The 14155-nt window shown below is 40.1% G+C and overlaps 1 protein-coding gene across 1 annotated transcript in view; it reads right to left on the bottom strand.

Moving 5' to 3' along the window:
- LOC145458451 (exocyst complex component 4-like) overlaps window positions 1-14155 on the bottom strand; it is a 364798-nt gene that overhangs the window by 140566 nt on the left and 210077 nt on the right. The gene's annotated exons all lie outside the window — the stretch shown is intronic.

The following is a 14155-nucleotide window of genomic DNA, read 5'->3' as shown; positions in this document are numbered from 1 at the left end:
TGGAACCAGATTAGTGCACCTGTCAGGTGAATTCATAATGGGACGTAGGCGAGATTGCAAATAAGTAAGATTCCCTAGCACGACGAAATTGCACTAAATATATCCTTGGGGTGGTTTCAGAGGTATGAGATTTACCCAAAGACATACGCATATAGCAGGAGCGGGCAACTTCTTCAGTCGGCTAGCCGGATATAGGAAAATTATGTACTTGGCGTGCCGGATTGCTAAATCGATACATTATTCGCCCATTTTTCCACATATACAAGGAATAAATAGTAATTAATGAATGTATTTTATCGACAGCAATGTCACTTCATAGCCGTTTCTCGCCAATAATGACGATGACAATGTGGATTTGAGAACAGCATTGTCATATAGGCGCCGCTATGTCTGCTTCTCTCTGATCAATGAACACACAGTGCAATCCTTAAAGGGGCATTGCACTCTAAAAATGATGTGGTGTCAAATTGAAAGCAAAACGCCGCAGCCATTTTCTTCAGAACGCCACCGTAATGTAGGCTTACCATATTTTGGAAATCTAAAAAGAGGACACTATTTAGAAATTTGAGACTTACAAAACTGGAGTAGAATTTACAAAAACCGGTGAATTTTTCCCACTTTGTGACCGGTTGACTAAAAAAAATAAAAAAAGTCATCTTTCCGTTCGGAGCTCGATATAGCGTATTTCGCTCCGAAATAGGGGAGATGTGGTACCGATGGATCAAAAATTGCAAAATGATCTCTGGCCCTCAAATCTTCAGCCGATAATAGCAGATCTTTTGCTGTCTCAACACTTCGATACAAGCTCTACCTATCGCGGACATTTAGATGAATATCCACCTTTTCAAAAAATATTTATTATCGTTTAAAATTTGTTGCTCGAACGTGTCATCGGTCCCCACCCGGTGGGTCCAAAGGCACACGACCATGGGACCTATGAGACATACGCTCAAAAACTCAAATTCGTTGGCTTTTTTTGTTGTGTACTATAAGCTAAGTTGCAGCAAGCCAATGAAGAATGTTTGGTCGCGACCTTCAAGAATAAAATGGATTATATCAACTCAAATGTTGGCATAAAATCATGTTTTAATTTACGCTCAAACTTACAAAATTAATGCCACATAATATTACCCGCAAATCGACATTTTGACTTACAAATACCTCGTATTAAAGCGATAAAACACCACAGGTAACTTTGATATACAGCCTCTATATATGTAGGCGTGTTTCTGTTGTTAAGTGATTAGTTCGTCCATCTATTTTGCTTGTTTTGGCTATGGTACCAAAGGTCCCCCACCCTATAAATATTGTAATTGAATTGAAAATAGTCCACTCGAGGATGGTATTGATTCAAAAAAATATGTGCCATTATATACCCTGATACAAGCCCTATATTTCATATCAAAAATTATGGTGGGTTTGTTAGTCTGAAAGGTGATGTAGAAAAATGCAAATGTCGATCCAAATTTACTTTACACCCCCTAAAACGTAAATCATTCGTCACAGACCCCATAACTCACGCAGGTCGATTTTTTTGCATGTGAGGAAAGATTCTATCAGCATGCAATTGTAGACAAATTCACGGAGTGTAATCATGGAATTATCATGGAGACTTTTTCAAGTATTTTCGGTCCCAGTGATCCATCGGTACCACATCTCCACTACCCTCCGGAGCGTCACTTCTGTACTAATTTGCGGCATATCACTCGGAATTTGCTTTAAGTCTGACCCAAATTTTCGAAAAAGAGGACAGAATCTCAAAAAAGAGGACAAAAGGCCGTCCTCCGAGGACACTTTCATAAAAGTCAAAAAAGAGGACAAATCCTCTTAAAAGAGGACGTATGGTAAGCCTACCGTAATGGAGCTGCAATTTATTGAAATTTCCACAGGACCTTCACGCTTCAGCTGTCGCGGCTGCGCGGCATTTCTTAACCCGTTACATGGCTCGATGTCGTCACCGTCGCACTTGCTCGACGCAATTAGGCAGTCCCCAACAATATGTGAACTAGGGTTAGTTCGGATATCAATAATTTTCACTATCCGGATAACGGATTTATCCGGATATTTTGGAATTTATCTAACCGGTTAACCGGATAATAACTGCTAAGTGAGACAATCGATTTCATTAGGTCTGCATGCAAAACGGATCGCAAAATCATTACACAGTGTTATTGTAGAGAACCTACCTACGCGCGCAGTATGAGCGAATACGAGAAAAACCACGCAAATTTAATGTTCACTGCTTCTGCAATGCCGACTCTATAAAGCACAGATGCATCAATTGTGGGATCCTGTAGCCGGGACCGGAATTTTGTAACAAAGAGTCCACGTTCATAGAATGCTTTTTCAGCTTCCACAGAAGTGGGCTGAATAGAAAGCAGCGCTTCGTAGAGAGTCAAAAGGTTGGCAGGTCGTACGCCGGAAACTTCAACGGCTTTACATCCTTTTGACCATCCTTATGTTTAGGTTTGGAGTACTAGAAAGACGACTAGCTGATACTGGAATTGATGCCGACATGATACCTCGCTCTAATTCACGTGATCAGGCACGCAGCCAGCCGAAAATGTAGGGGGATTGAAATAAAATCAGGGGGTTTCGATCTTTTTTTTCAAATTAATCATCAGCGGAAATCAATTACGCTTGCACGCACGCACATTTTTGCGAACATTCGATGTCATTCAGTTTCGCGGTGTCACTCTCAGAATCACTAATTAGAATACACTTAACGGCATATCGTCAACAAGCCATGGAGAGATAGGAGCCAATGCATGCTGGGTCCGAGATGGTTAGGCCAGCGATTATATCGTTCGTAGGCCTATTGCAGATGCGATTGTGTAGGTCAACGATAATATCGTGAGCACCAAGCCAATGAAGATGCGATTGTGCAGGCCAGCGATGGAATAGTGTGTACACTGCACATGGCCTATCGCAGATGCGATTCTTCAATCCAGTGGAACTATCGGCTTGTTGAAGACGCGATAAATCAAGCCAGAGACGATAGCCGAGCGCGCGGCAATCAATGACCTAATTTAACGATCTTCTCAGCAGGAGATCGCGTCACATTACATTGTGCAATGTGTACAGACGCATCTCGCTAATTGGCAACACGCTTCTTGTTAATCGGCCGCGCCAACACTGAATACGACTTATTGAAGCTTACTAAAATGTGTAAAATGCATTAGCATCGATTCTTTTTTATCCGGTTAACCGGCAGAAAAATATCCGGATATCAGATAGTGAAAATACCTGCGGTTAACCGGTTAACCGTTATCCGGATAATCCAACCCTAATGTGAACTTTGATGATAATAAAATAATGATATTTTCGTGTTGACTATGCATCTGTGTCTTGAACAAGTAAACTGGACCGTATCAAAATTGTTGCTATGCCATGGGTAAATGATGCAAAATATCCCGTGCCTGTCTCTTTCGCAAGACCACTACTCTAAAAGTTGTGCACTGTGCAGTCAGTAATACGCTGAAAAATCACAGCTTGAAAATTACAGCTGTATGAATAGCTTTGCATCAACATACAACTGTAATGGCAAATACAACTGACAAATATTATAGAGTCATGACAAGCTTCAGACACAAATCCTCCTGACGTAACATAATACGTTAAGCGCCGGTACCTTACGCCTATACTTAACGTAACTAAACCGCCCTGGCGTGTAAGAAATAATTCCTTCATAATATCGGATGACAACTATCTAAAGTTTGTTGTCTAAGTGATTGCCTGATCGCGTGCAGCAAGTGTGACTGGAAGATACCGCGCCATAAATTTAGTCAACGGGTTAAGAAACGTTAACGCGCAGCCGCGGCAGCTGGAGCGTGAAGGTCCTGTGAAAATTTCAATACGTTGCAGCTCCATTACGGTTGCGTTCTGAAGAAAAAGGTTGCGGCCGATTTTTTTTGCTCTTCAATTTCAGACCACATCATTTTTAGAGTGCAGTGCCCCTTTAATTAAGATTTCAAGGCGTTCGATAAGCCCGGTACCCCAAATTGACCACGATATCAATTCATTAGGGTTGAGTAGGCGGCGAAATATCATGGTGGTGTAATCCACAGCTACAACACCAATGGGTTGAGGGTTCGAGTCCGGCAGGAGTCAACTCAAGAATTCCTGTGTTGGAGGTTTATCTAGGCTCTTCCTCGCCATCTCATTCGCATAAGCGGTGTCTTAGGAAAGCCCAGAATTGTACTGCGCTAACGGGATCAAAAATAAGAAATATAGGCCTGGTGTAAATGACCATTGTAGTCGATAAACACCATGATTACCATAAACAACATTAGGGTTGAGTAAATCGTAAATGCCGATAATGTGAGTCTTCTCGCTTCCACGAACTTACGCATAAGCTCCACTCTCGCTCGCTACGCACACACGTATATAATAACATATAGTCACCAAAATTTGACGTCGTAAGCAGGTAGTGGGGAATCTTGGCAGACTCGGGCCGCAGGTCACAATTTCACGGAAAACTGTGCGCGGCCGGACAAAATTCCGTCGCGGGCCGTATGTTGCCCGTCTGTGGCATATAGGGATACTAAATCGACATGGAAGGCGAAGAAGGCTTTTGTCGATACGAATATTACAGAGTGATTCGCAAATTCAATAAATCAAGAGAATTTTATTGCGTTCGAGGTGGCGTATAGCGAAGCACGAAGAACATTTTTAATGTACAAAAATCTGTTAAACTATACTCAATACTTTTTGTTGATTTAGGAAACAATTTTTGGCTTCTTTCGTGCTTGGTCCCACCAAATTGGGGTTTTCAAAGCTGTTTGTACAACTAAAAATATGTAGCTGTCTAACTGAATGAGGTTTCTTAGACTAAAATTTCATCGCGAGCCAATTCCCTAGTTTTTGATGACGCCGCGGGCCGCAGCATGAATAATAGGGGTATTCCATATCACCAAAATAGTCATACGTGGCTTGCAGCCCATAGGTCGCCGACCCCTGAATATACGGTACTGCCTCGACAGCCTTCACGCAACATTTCAGTCAATAATTAAGTCTATCTTTCTACTAGAATTATACTTCCACAATATTTAGCATGTGAGCAACATTGTCAGCAATGGACCTAAATAAAAAACATATGTCTTATTTCTTCTTAGGATTGCTTAGAAATGGCATGGCACGAAATCATTCAGATGCTGAAGATGCAGAAGAGAAACCGAAACTCAAGATATCAAGGACAATAAAACTGGAATATGGAACAATGTTAACTTGCTCAATCGCACCTGTGAGGGTAACTGCTCTGGATCTGTTATGTGTCAGAAGTCAGCAGTGTGGAGGCACATCACATTTACGCACCCATAATAAAGATAGATGCATTTTCTCCAAAAAGATAGCATCAGGGCAATGTTCGATGTCATGATTTGTGAGAAACACAAATATCTGCTGCTCTGTTGCAAAGTAATGTCAAGATCCAATTACTTGAACCTGTCAAATCATATATTGTGAAGGATTTTATACCATCCAGATAATGCTGTTGGAAGAGGAGTGCTGCTGTAGAGAAGAAAAGAAATTCCAGCAATTTTAAATATGCTATCGATGAATAATGAACAATGAACACCACAAAGATGTGGACTGATATCACTGACTGAAAGGGAAAGAACAAGGGTACACCGGCTTTCTGATCACCTTGCATAAAGAAGCAAGCTCTCAAGATGTGAAAATTGAAGATCGAATACCTTCTCGAAAACAAAGAACTGAAAATATTCCCAACCTGGACAACAAAAGTTGGAACCACCACATTCCTAAATTTTCTGAAATTTGGTACATGCATAGATGAGTTAATTTCGAACATAATAAAGTTTCTTTGAGGAAAATTGATCTCTGGTGTCAAAAGTTACGTCATTTTGAAATATTGATGATTTTCTGCTCATTTCAGATCTGCAACGTTCAGGTTTATCAATGTAAAATTCAAAAAGGTGTAAACAGATGTTGGATTGAAGTTGAGATTTGGCACTCGGTTTTCTGAGTAGCTAGTCTATTGGTCTATATTGCCATGTGGTATTAAATGCCATGCGGTGGGCGAAAAATTCGATGACGTAAATGAACCCCTCCCCTAAAGGTAAGGAGAAAATACGTAAAAGACGATGGTCTTAGGGCCCTTATTGGATGATTAACACATCTGGGGCGATCGTTACACATATATTCCACTCACAGACATAAAGTGCTAGTAATAATATAATGATTGTGGAAAACTCAGGCGTCAACACTTTCGCGCGAAGCGCGAAAATTTTTCATGGTTAATGAATGGAATTGGTTCATTAGATTGTTACTTGCATATTGCAAATACGTTTTCCTTTTCAGATTTACCGGTATGGCTAATAGAAGCGGTGTCATCGAACATTCAGGGGACACTTAATTATATATACATCTTGAACTATGTTCATACCACACGGCAAGACTATTTATGAGTTTCTTTTTTCGACACGCCCCCCTTTATGACAGTGGAAAATTTCGCGTCCCCCTTATCGTCATATCACAAAATGCAACAAGAATGCGAGCAATCCCGACGGATTGTTTGATGGCATGGAAGGTTATATGACTGTTGATGAGAGAATTCATAAATTTGAAATTCGGACTATACACATAGCAATAACCACGAATCGGAGATAAATCGCGCCGAGCGCGAATTTTTTTTTCAGTTGACCGAAGCTTCGTGCCCCCCTTCATTCATCTTATTTTCATTTATTGCTGTTACTTCATGACTTACGGAGAAAGCAGTCATCACTCAAAAGATCGCTCATATGCAAGGTTGTAGCCAGAAAAAACTTTTTTTTTTTGGAGGGGGCAGTTTAGCGAAGCTCTCCTGTGGGAACACCTCGCAGAACTGTATATCCTTGCATGGGCAATTTCATCACTACCCTTTATACATACGATTCTTAGACGAACACACACACACACACACACACACACATACCCTATGGAAGCTCCCTGTTGCCAACTATAGCTTATTGGGCGCTCGTTTCACGGACGAGCCCAAATCGCTGACACTAGGTGACGAACAATCAGTGTGAATTTCGGGCCTAGTCGCGCGGAGCGGAAATTGTTTTCAATAAATGGAAGAATTTGATCAATAATATTGGAGCGTGTATATGAGCAGCAAGTGGCGTCCATCGTTATTACTTTACTTCGTTGAAGCACGGTTATTTAGTAACCCCTGGTAAAGATTGGCGCTACTTTCAAGATTGGAATCGCTGATACATACCAGACCAATTAAAAAAACTCCTTTGATCAGACTCGTGCGATTTCAAATTAGCACTTTTTAACGGGGTGGTGATATTTTCCTGTGCCAGTCGCATTAATGTCGGAGGGGTCTAATTGCAGGGACAGGATGATTAGGCGCCAGCCATTTAAGCACCCGAAAATATATACCTTGGGCTTCTGAATACATGCGTCGGTTTTATGACCGTCACTTTGCGGAAGCGCGTGTGGCCTACTTTACATGTCTTCGTGTGTCCCGGAACGGAAATTGCCGGAACTAACATTCCCCAACTCCCATACTGAACTGACAACCCTGGACTCAATCAACCCAACGACCTCTGGCTACTCTAGTGTATCTGCTTGTACTGTTGTATTCTCATAATTGAAGACAGGGATATCTAGAACTACTAGTTCTAGATATCCCTGATTGAAGATGCAGCTAAATCTAATTATAGGTATTTGGTATTTGCAGAAGAAATTTCTTTCGGGATAACGATAACGCAATCAAGACATATACGGACACTAAATCGCGCGAAGCGCGAAGAAAAATTTTAGGTTGCATTCATCTGCCCAAAATACTCTAATATATCTATTGATTTCACGAAAATTTTCCAAAAATTTGGGGGGGGGGGGGCGATCGCCCCTTTCGCCCATCTCTGGCTACGCCAGTGGTTGAAGGTTAAATTGAGGCGAAACTTGATCGATGGTCTGAAATCGGTCAAGCGTTAAACATTTTAGAATGCGAATTGAGCAATACCTTATAAAAATATTCAAGCAAGTAGGGTATGATATGAAATCTGGTTACTAAGACAATTTTCCATAGCTTTTTCAGTTTGGTTTTTCGACTGTAAAGTGGTGAAATTGCAGTCTCAAGAGTACACTGCATTTGTACATGGATATGCTCAAGTTTGAAATATGGTATACCGATGGTTCCCATACTTTTTTGACTCAAAACACCTTGTTAAGCTCAACTTATATTCATCACTACCCCTGAAGACTAGCCTACATGTCAATTTCCAACAACCTATTTGCAATTAAAAGCTGTTCTTTGGGTAGGCCTATATATTAATGAGAATAGCTACCCATTACTTCCACCGTTTACCCGTCCGTTAATAAATTTTCTAACTTTGACATTTAAAGTTATATTATTTTTTTAAATATAGAGCAGAAACTCTACCGATAGTGCTCTGAATGTCAAAGTAAGGAAATTTATTGGATTAGTCTGGAGTTCACTGGCAATGGGCAATTATCGACATGGACCGTTCAACGTGGGTATTTGGTCGTCAGTTAGTTCGTTACGACTATGCATGAGAAGGCTGCCAGACTATACATAAGTAATTGGAATAGCAAAAAGTTTGGCCATCCATGCTTTAGTTGCTCGACAGTTCTGTCAGGTATCGTGCGCAGCTCATAGTTCAAAATAGAATGAAAGTGATGATCATAATTTTTGTTGTATTGGTATTTCTTCAATAACATATCATTTCGTCTGTCGTGACTATGCCCGTCGCCCATGTTATCACAGCGTTGTACTGACGTAGAGTTATCCAAACACTGTTGTTGAACTGCGTTGCTTATTTTTATCTCGATATTGAAGCCTGCGGCCTCTACGAATTTCGAAAAGTGGCCCGCGACCGGTTTTGAGTTGGCATCTCCGCTGGGTTACCCGTTACTCCCGTCGTTAACCCGCACCGATGTTTAATTTTCTTACTTTGACATTCAGAGTACTATCGGTAATTTCTGCTGAAAAATATAACTCTGAATGTCAAAGTTGAGAAATTTAGGAACGGACGGGTAAACGGCGGGAGATATGGGTAGCTATTCTCAATAATATATACCCAAGGAACAGCTCTTGGTTTCAAATAGGTTGTTGAAACTTGACAATTTTCCTCAAATAAACTTTATTGTGTTCCAAATTTATTTATCTATGCATGTACTAAATTTCAGAAGATTTGGAAATGTGGTGATTTCAACGTTTGTTTTCCAGGTTGGGAATGGTTTCTTAACCAACAGCAGATAATCTGCATAGTTAGGAGAGCCTTCTTGCTATATAATTTTTGTTCTGCAAGTATTACGCTTTCCAAACAAATCACACCCCTGACCAGGATCATCATCCGATTGCCCGCATGCCCATCGCGCATAAACCTGCTATGGAATTGCTAGTCTCTCATTCTTTTCAACCCCACAACATCAGGCCCAACGGCTTAAGATCCAATAATCTGCTTACTGCAGCTGATTACACGCGTCACATTATTCATGAAACCAAATCCATATTCATGAAAACCCCTTCAATACACGTCATCTCCATAATGGTATTGTTTGCGGCACTGATGCAAGTCACTATGTAGCAGTGTTCGGATGATTCGAGTAATTGCACTGAACTGGCTTGAATTCTCTCGGACTCGCCACATGCGAAATGTTGAATGACCCGTGACTAGGGATATTCTTTCAAGTCAACTTTCAAATATTTACATGCTCTAGTCCGCGGAGCAGTCTGAATCTTCAAGTCGCAATAGGTCAATACCAATCCTTTATCTATTTGAAATTTCCTTTTTCTTTCCATTTCTATATGGTTATAATTTCATTAGTTGCGAATGAACAGATAAAACAGCTTGGACATGCCTATGACTGCCGTCCAAATAACATTGTCTATTTATACAACAAATATTGTTAGCGTGTAAATAGGTGGGCGCAGTCACGGATACATAATTTCATCATTGGCTTTGTGCGGGATCGCTATTCGCTAGTAGATATAATTTACTGTCACCAAAACAGGGCGAAAAGTTTGGATTAATGATATACTTTGCGCATAATTTCCTATGTCTACGGCGTTGCATTCTTATCTATCCTCACCGTTTGCATTAATGTTGGCCACAGGGTCCGTACAAGATTAAATGCATAGATGTTCCACATTCAGTTGAAGCGACGCTGATTGAAAAGATGATATACTAAGAACTGCAGTTGGCTTGAGATGTACGTACCATGTCGTGCCCAAATTGTCGGTGTCATCATATCCATTATTTCTACCAGTAAATCTGATCATGTAGGCCAGGAGTCTTAAACTGAAAAATGTGCCTACGAGTCAATCTCCTAGTTTGGATGTCGCCCTAGCAGCAACATCAAATAAAGGTATTCAATGTATTTCAGAGTATGTTTTATTCAAAAGGATCGAATTGTCCGTTTGAAGGTGCCTAGATCTTTTTAGCAACTTGCATAGATTTCCAAAAAAATACGCTGTAATTGATGCTAATTCACGAATTAACTTTGAACCCCCTTGAAGCTCGCCCCTCCAATTTTGCGTTTGGGGTGCGGCTGATACGTTCCTACTGATATGATATGTTCATCTCATCCGCCCTGGTATCTTTCTCTTGTTGTTTTGATGTCTTTGAGGAACCATTCTTTACTCTAATTATCAAGATGGCCAAGATATACATCACGATGACTGAACAGGAGGTGAACTCTGATGCTCATGTTTGCTGCAAGTTTTCCATATGCAGATACCAATTTCCAAAATAACTGTTTGTAGTTGGGTGCTTTGTTTTTGCAACACGTATATAGGGGTTTAAAGAGATTTAACAATGTATCACGCGCGTTTAACATTGTTTCATATTATGTCTGCAAATAGATAATATTTTTGCTCATTTACCGTCATCTTCTCATTGCCTAATATCAACACATCCACTTAGCTGCAATTCACGGCTTTCAATTTAAAAATTAAGTTAATATGCCGGAGATTATGGCTAAAATGTATGCTCAAGGAAATGTGGCTCTCAAAATGTAGTAAGCTATTAATTTTCGTAACGAAGTAAAATTTATTTATTGCCGTTTGTAACGAATTCTAAGCTTATGCAGGTGCGCGCGTCCTACGTAATCCCTACAAATAGCGTATACCATCGCTATTGGACGACCTGACGATGTGCGAGCCCATCTACGTGCATGAATTTGCCAACGTTTTTTGTTTTTGTTATCGCTTTGTCCATGTCGTCTCCTCCAGAGGTGGTCAAAGTAGTCAAGAAATCTACTCAAGTAGAAGTAGAAGTAGCGACGAAAAAAATCTACCAAGTACGAGTAGAAGTACTTCTTCCATAAGCAACCTAAAACTACTTGAAGTAGAAGTAAAATTGACTGACATGAAAAGTACTCAAGTAAGTAAGTAGTTATGAAAACGATCATAATTCGTTCACATGGATTGTAAAAAGGTGCAAATTGAGCTATGCGATAGGTGACGAGCTTGATTCATATTGATGCATACCAGCAGGTATCCAATTCTCGATAGCATATGTATTCGTCCACATCATGGGATGAAAATGATAGTATTGATATGGAAATGCGATGCTAATCCTCTGTGTTCTCGAACAGCTCGTTTTACAAAATAGCATGATATGACGCCATTCCCCATATTATAAGGCCCGTAGTTTAGTCGAAGAGCAATACGGAGAAGTTGTATAGGATACGGTGTAAACACTTTGCGCGATTAGTAAACGTTAATAAAAAATATGGTGGACCGTAAAAATGCCATATTGCGTAGCTTTATTTCTAAAAATTAAAGGCATTACTACACTTGCTTTTATACTTCAACATGTATGTTATCCAGACAAAAGAACTGATAATAATTATAACTTAAAGTATATGATACTTGGAATTGAAAGTGAAATATAAATGCTACTTCTAAAAGCAGAACATGTACTTCATGTTTTTAGTCCAGAAAGTTTCAAAGGTGGTATGCTAAAACAGCTCTAAAACTAAAAAAAAGTCAGAGTCCACTTTTCCAGATTTGGATACGCCATGAACATGCTAGATAACGATATGACAAGTAAATGCTAGATTGCGAAACATCAGTTTCAAACGTTATGATGAGCCATGTATACTGTGACGATTTATTTGATATGGGTGAATGGCGAGAATATGGTGTGAACGGAACAACGCCAACCCTCTACCAGAATCATATTCACCGATACTTTCGTGAAATCATATTGGTCACTCCATCCACTGCGCGCGAAGCGCGACGAAAATCCTAGGCTTTACTAAACTTTAATGAAAATTAAATGTTGATACTCCGTTAAAACAGCCCCGAAATTCCTCAGGCTATCTTCCTGATTAGAAGATTGAACTACTTCTACTTAAAAAACTGAAAATAGCGAAAAGTAAGTAAGTAGATCACAAAATATTACGAAGTAGAAGTAGAGGTAGCTTAAATCAGATCTACTTGAGTAAGTACCAGAAGTAGAGGAAAACTACTTGAGTACTTCGAAAAAGTAGAAGTACTTCGTTACTGACCACCTCTGGTATCCACCCATGATAAATTATTAGTAAGCCACATTTCGATTCCATATATAGCATACGGCCGAATTCCAGCAGAGAGTCGTCATGGCCCATCTGGACGATAAATACTCTTGTAGGCCTATGTGAAATTGGCTATACTGGCAACTTTTGGCAGTGGAGAGCCCGTGTGATATTTCCTGTCATCACTGATTTCTTGAGATATATCTTGCGTATAAAACTTTGTAATTGCAGAAGCAGAACACCCAAGCAGACTTACTCTATGTGCACCAAAGTCGACAGCATAAATGTTAGAAAACGGTATTGGGATTAGCTGTCTAGCTAGTCGAACCAACCTCTTGAATGAATTTCGTGAATTTTGTGATTTCACCGACGTGATCAGATTTACCGTTTGAGATGATGCGGGGACCGTCTTCGGATAATTTTGGCTCAGAATTAATGATGATGCACCTTCCGTTTTATTGATCAGTTTGTGGCATGTTGGTCTTTCTTAACGTCCCATCAGGATTGTAGGTAGAGTCGAAATATATTGGAACCGCCCAAACGAACCAGAAAAACCTTTATTCGTGAGACGCGCACGATTCCAACTTGGTAATTCCTTGAGAATCGGTATAGACATATATCGCAACCTTAAAACATGCCAACTACACCCTGTTCTGCTCCAAAAGAAACCAATAAGAAGGGATAGTGTGAACGTGAGGTTCACGTTCGCGTTCTGCGTGTGAACCTCAGAAATTTAGAGGTTCACGTTCACAAAGAATCTTGGTAGGTTCTGCACTGTGAACCTTTTTCATATATTACAATTTTCACTTCATTTTAACTTCTTTGGTTGGAATGTATTGCATTTGAACTGCTGGCCACCCAATGCACAGCGCTGGCAGATAAAAAAAATACTAAACGAGCATGCACCTTGACAGTCTCGAAAATGTTACTTGCTTTATTACAAAATTTTGCTCCAAATATCCTGCTTTCCGTTTGTAAATATGTAGTGACTCTCCGCTGAGAGCTTGACCCACAATCACACAACATCAAGAACGAAATACACTACATGTAGTCAGAGAATGTTGGTTGTTCAACCGATCAATGAGATTGACCTCGTTGTTTGATGTAAAAAATGTAGCAGGCGTACGAGGCCAATCTTGACTTCATATTTTCGCTGTATCATAAAAACCAAATCCGTGCCTTTTGGGTGTTTGCTACTACTGTATAACTTGCTAACGGGGTAATATCGATCGGTAGCAAGTATAGAAACCCGTTTCTACACTCTGCTAAATATCAACGCAGCAATACTCAGACGCCGAATACATTGTCCGGTCTGGCGTAGACCGTCAAGGCGTAAACTCATATTCCCTTACAAGTCCCCGTCGAAATTTTTGGTAAAGTGACGGGAGATATGGATTCTATGAGATTATTATATCATTTTATTGCCCGAGTAGATACATTTGGTGACGTTTAAAACGTCAATATGTACTTCAGCATTGTGGCATTATGATAGGCTTACCATACGTCCTCTTTTAAGAGGATTTGTCCTCTTTTTTGACTTTTTTGAAAGTGTCCTCGGAGGACGGCCTTTTGTCCTCTTTTTTGAGATTTTGTCCTCTTTTTTAGGATTTAGAGCAGATTTAGAGCAAATTGCGAGTGATATGCCACATATTAGCACAGA

Source organism: Botryllus schlosseri, chromosome 2, assembly GCF_051294905.1.
Source record: "Botryllus schlosseri isolate E-star chromosome 2, Bs_hap1, whole genome shotgun sequence".
Lineage (NCBI taxonomy): Eukaryota > Metazoa > Chordata > Ascidiacea > Stolidobranchia > Styelidae > Botryllus > Botryllus schlosseri.
Note: the sequence above shows the minus strand (reverse complement) of the source record. Positions and strands in the feature narration are given on the sequence as shown.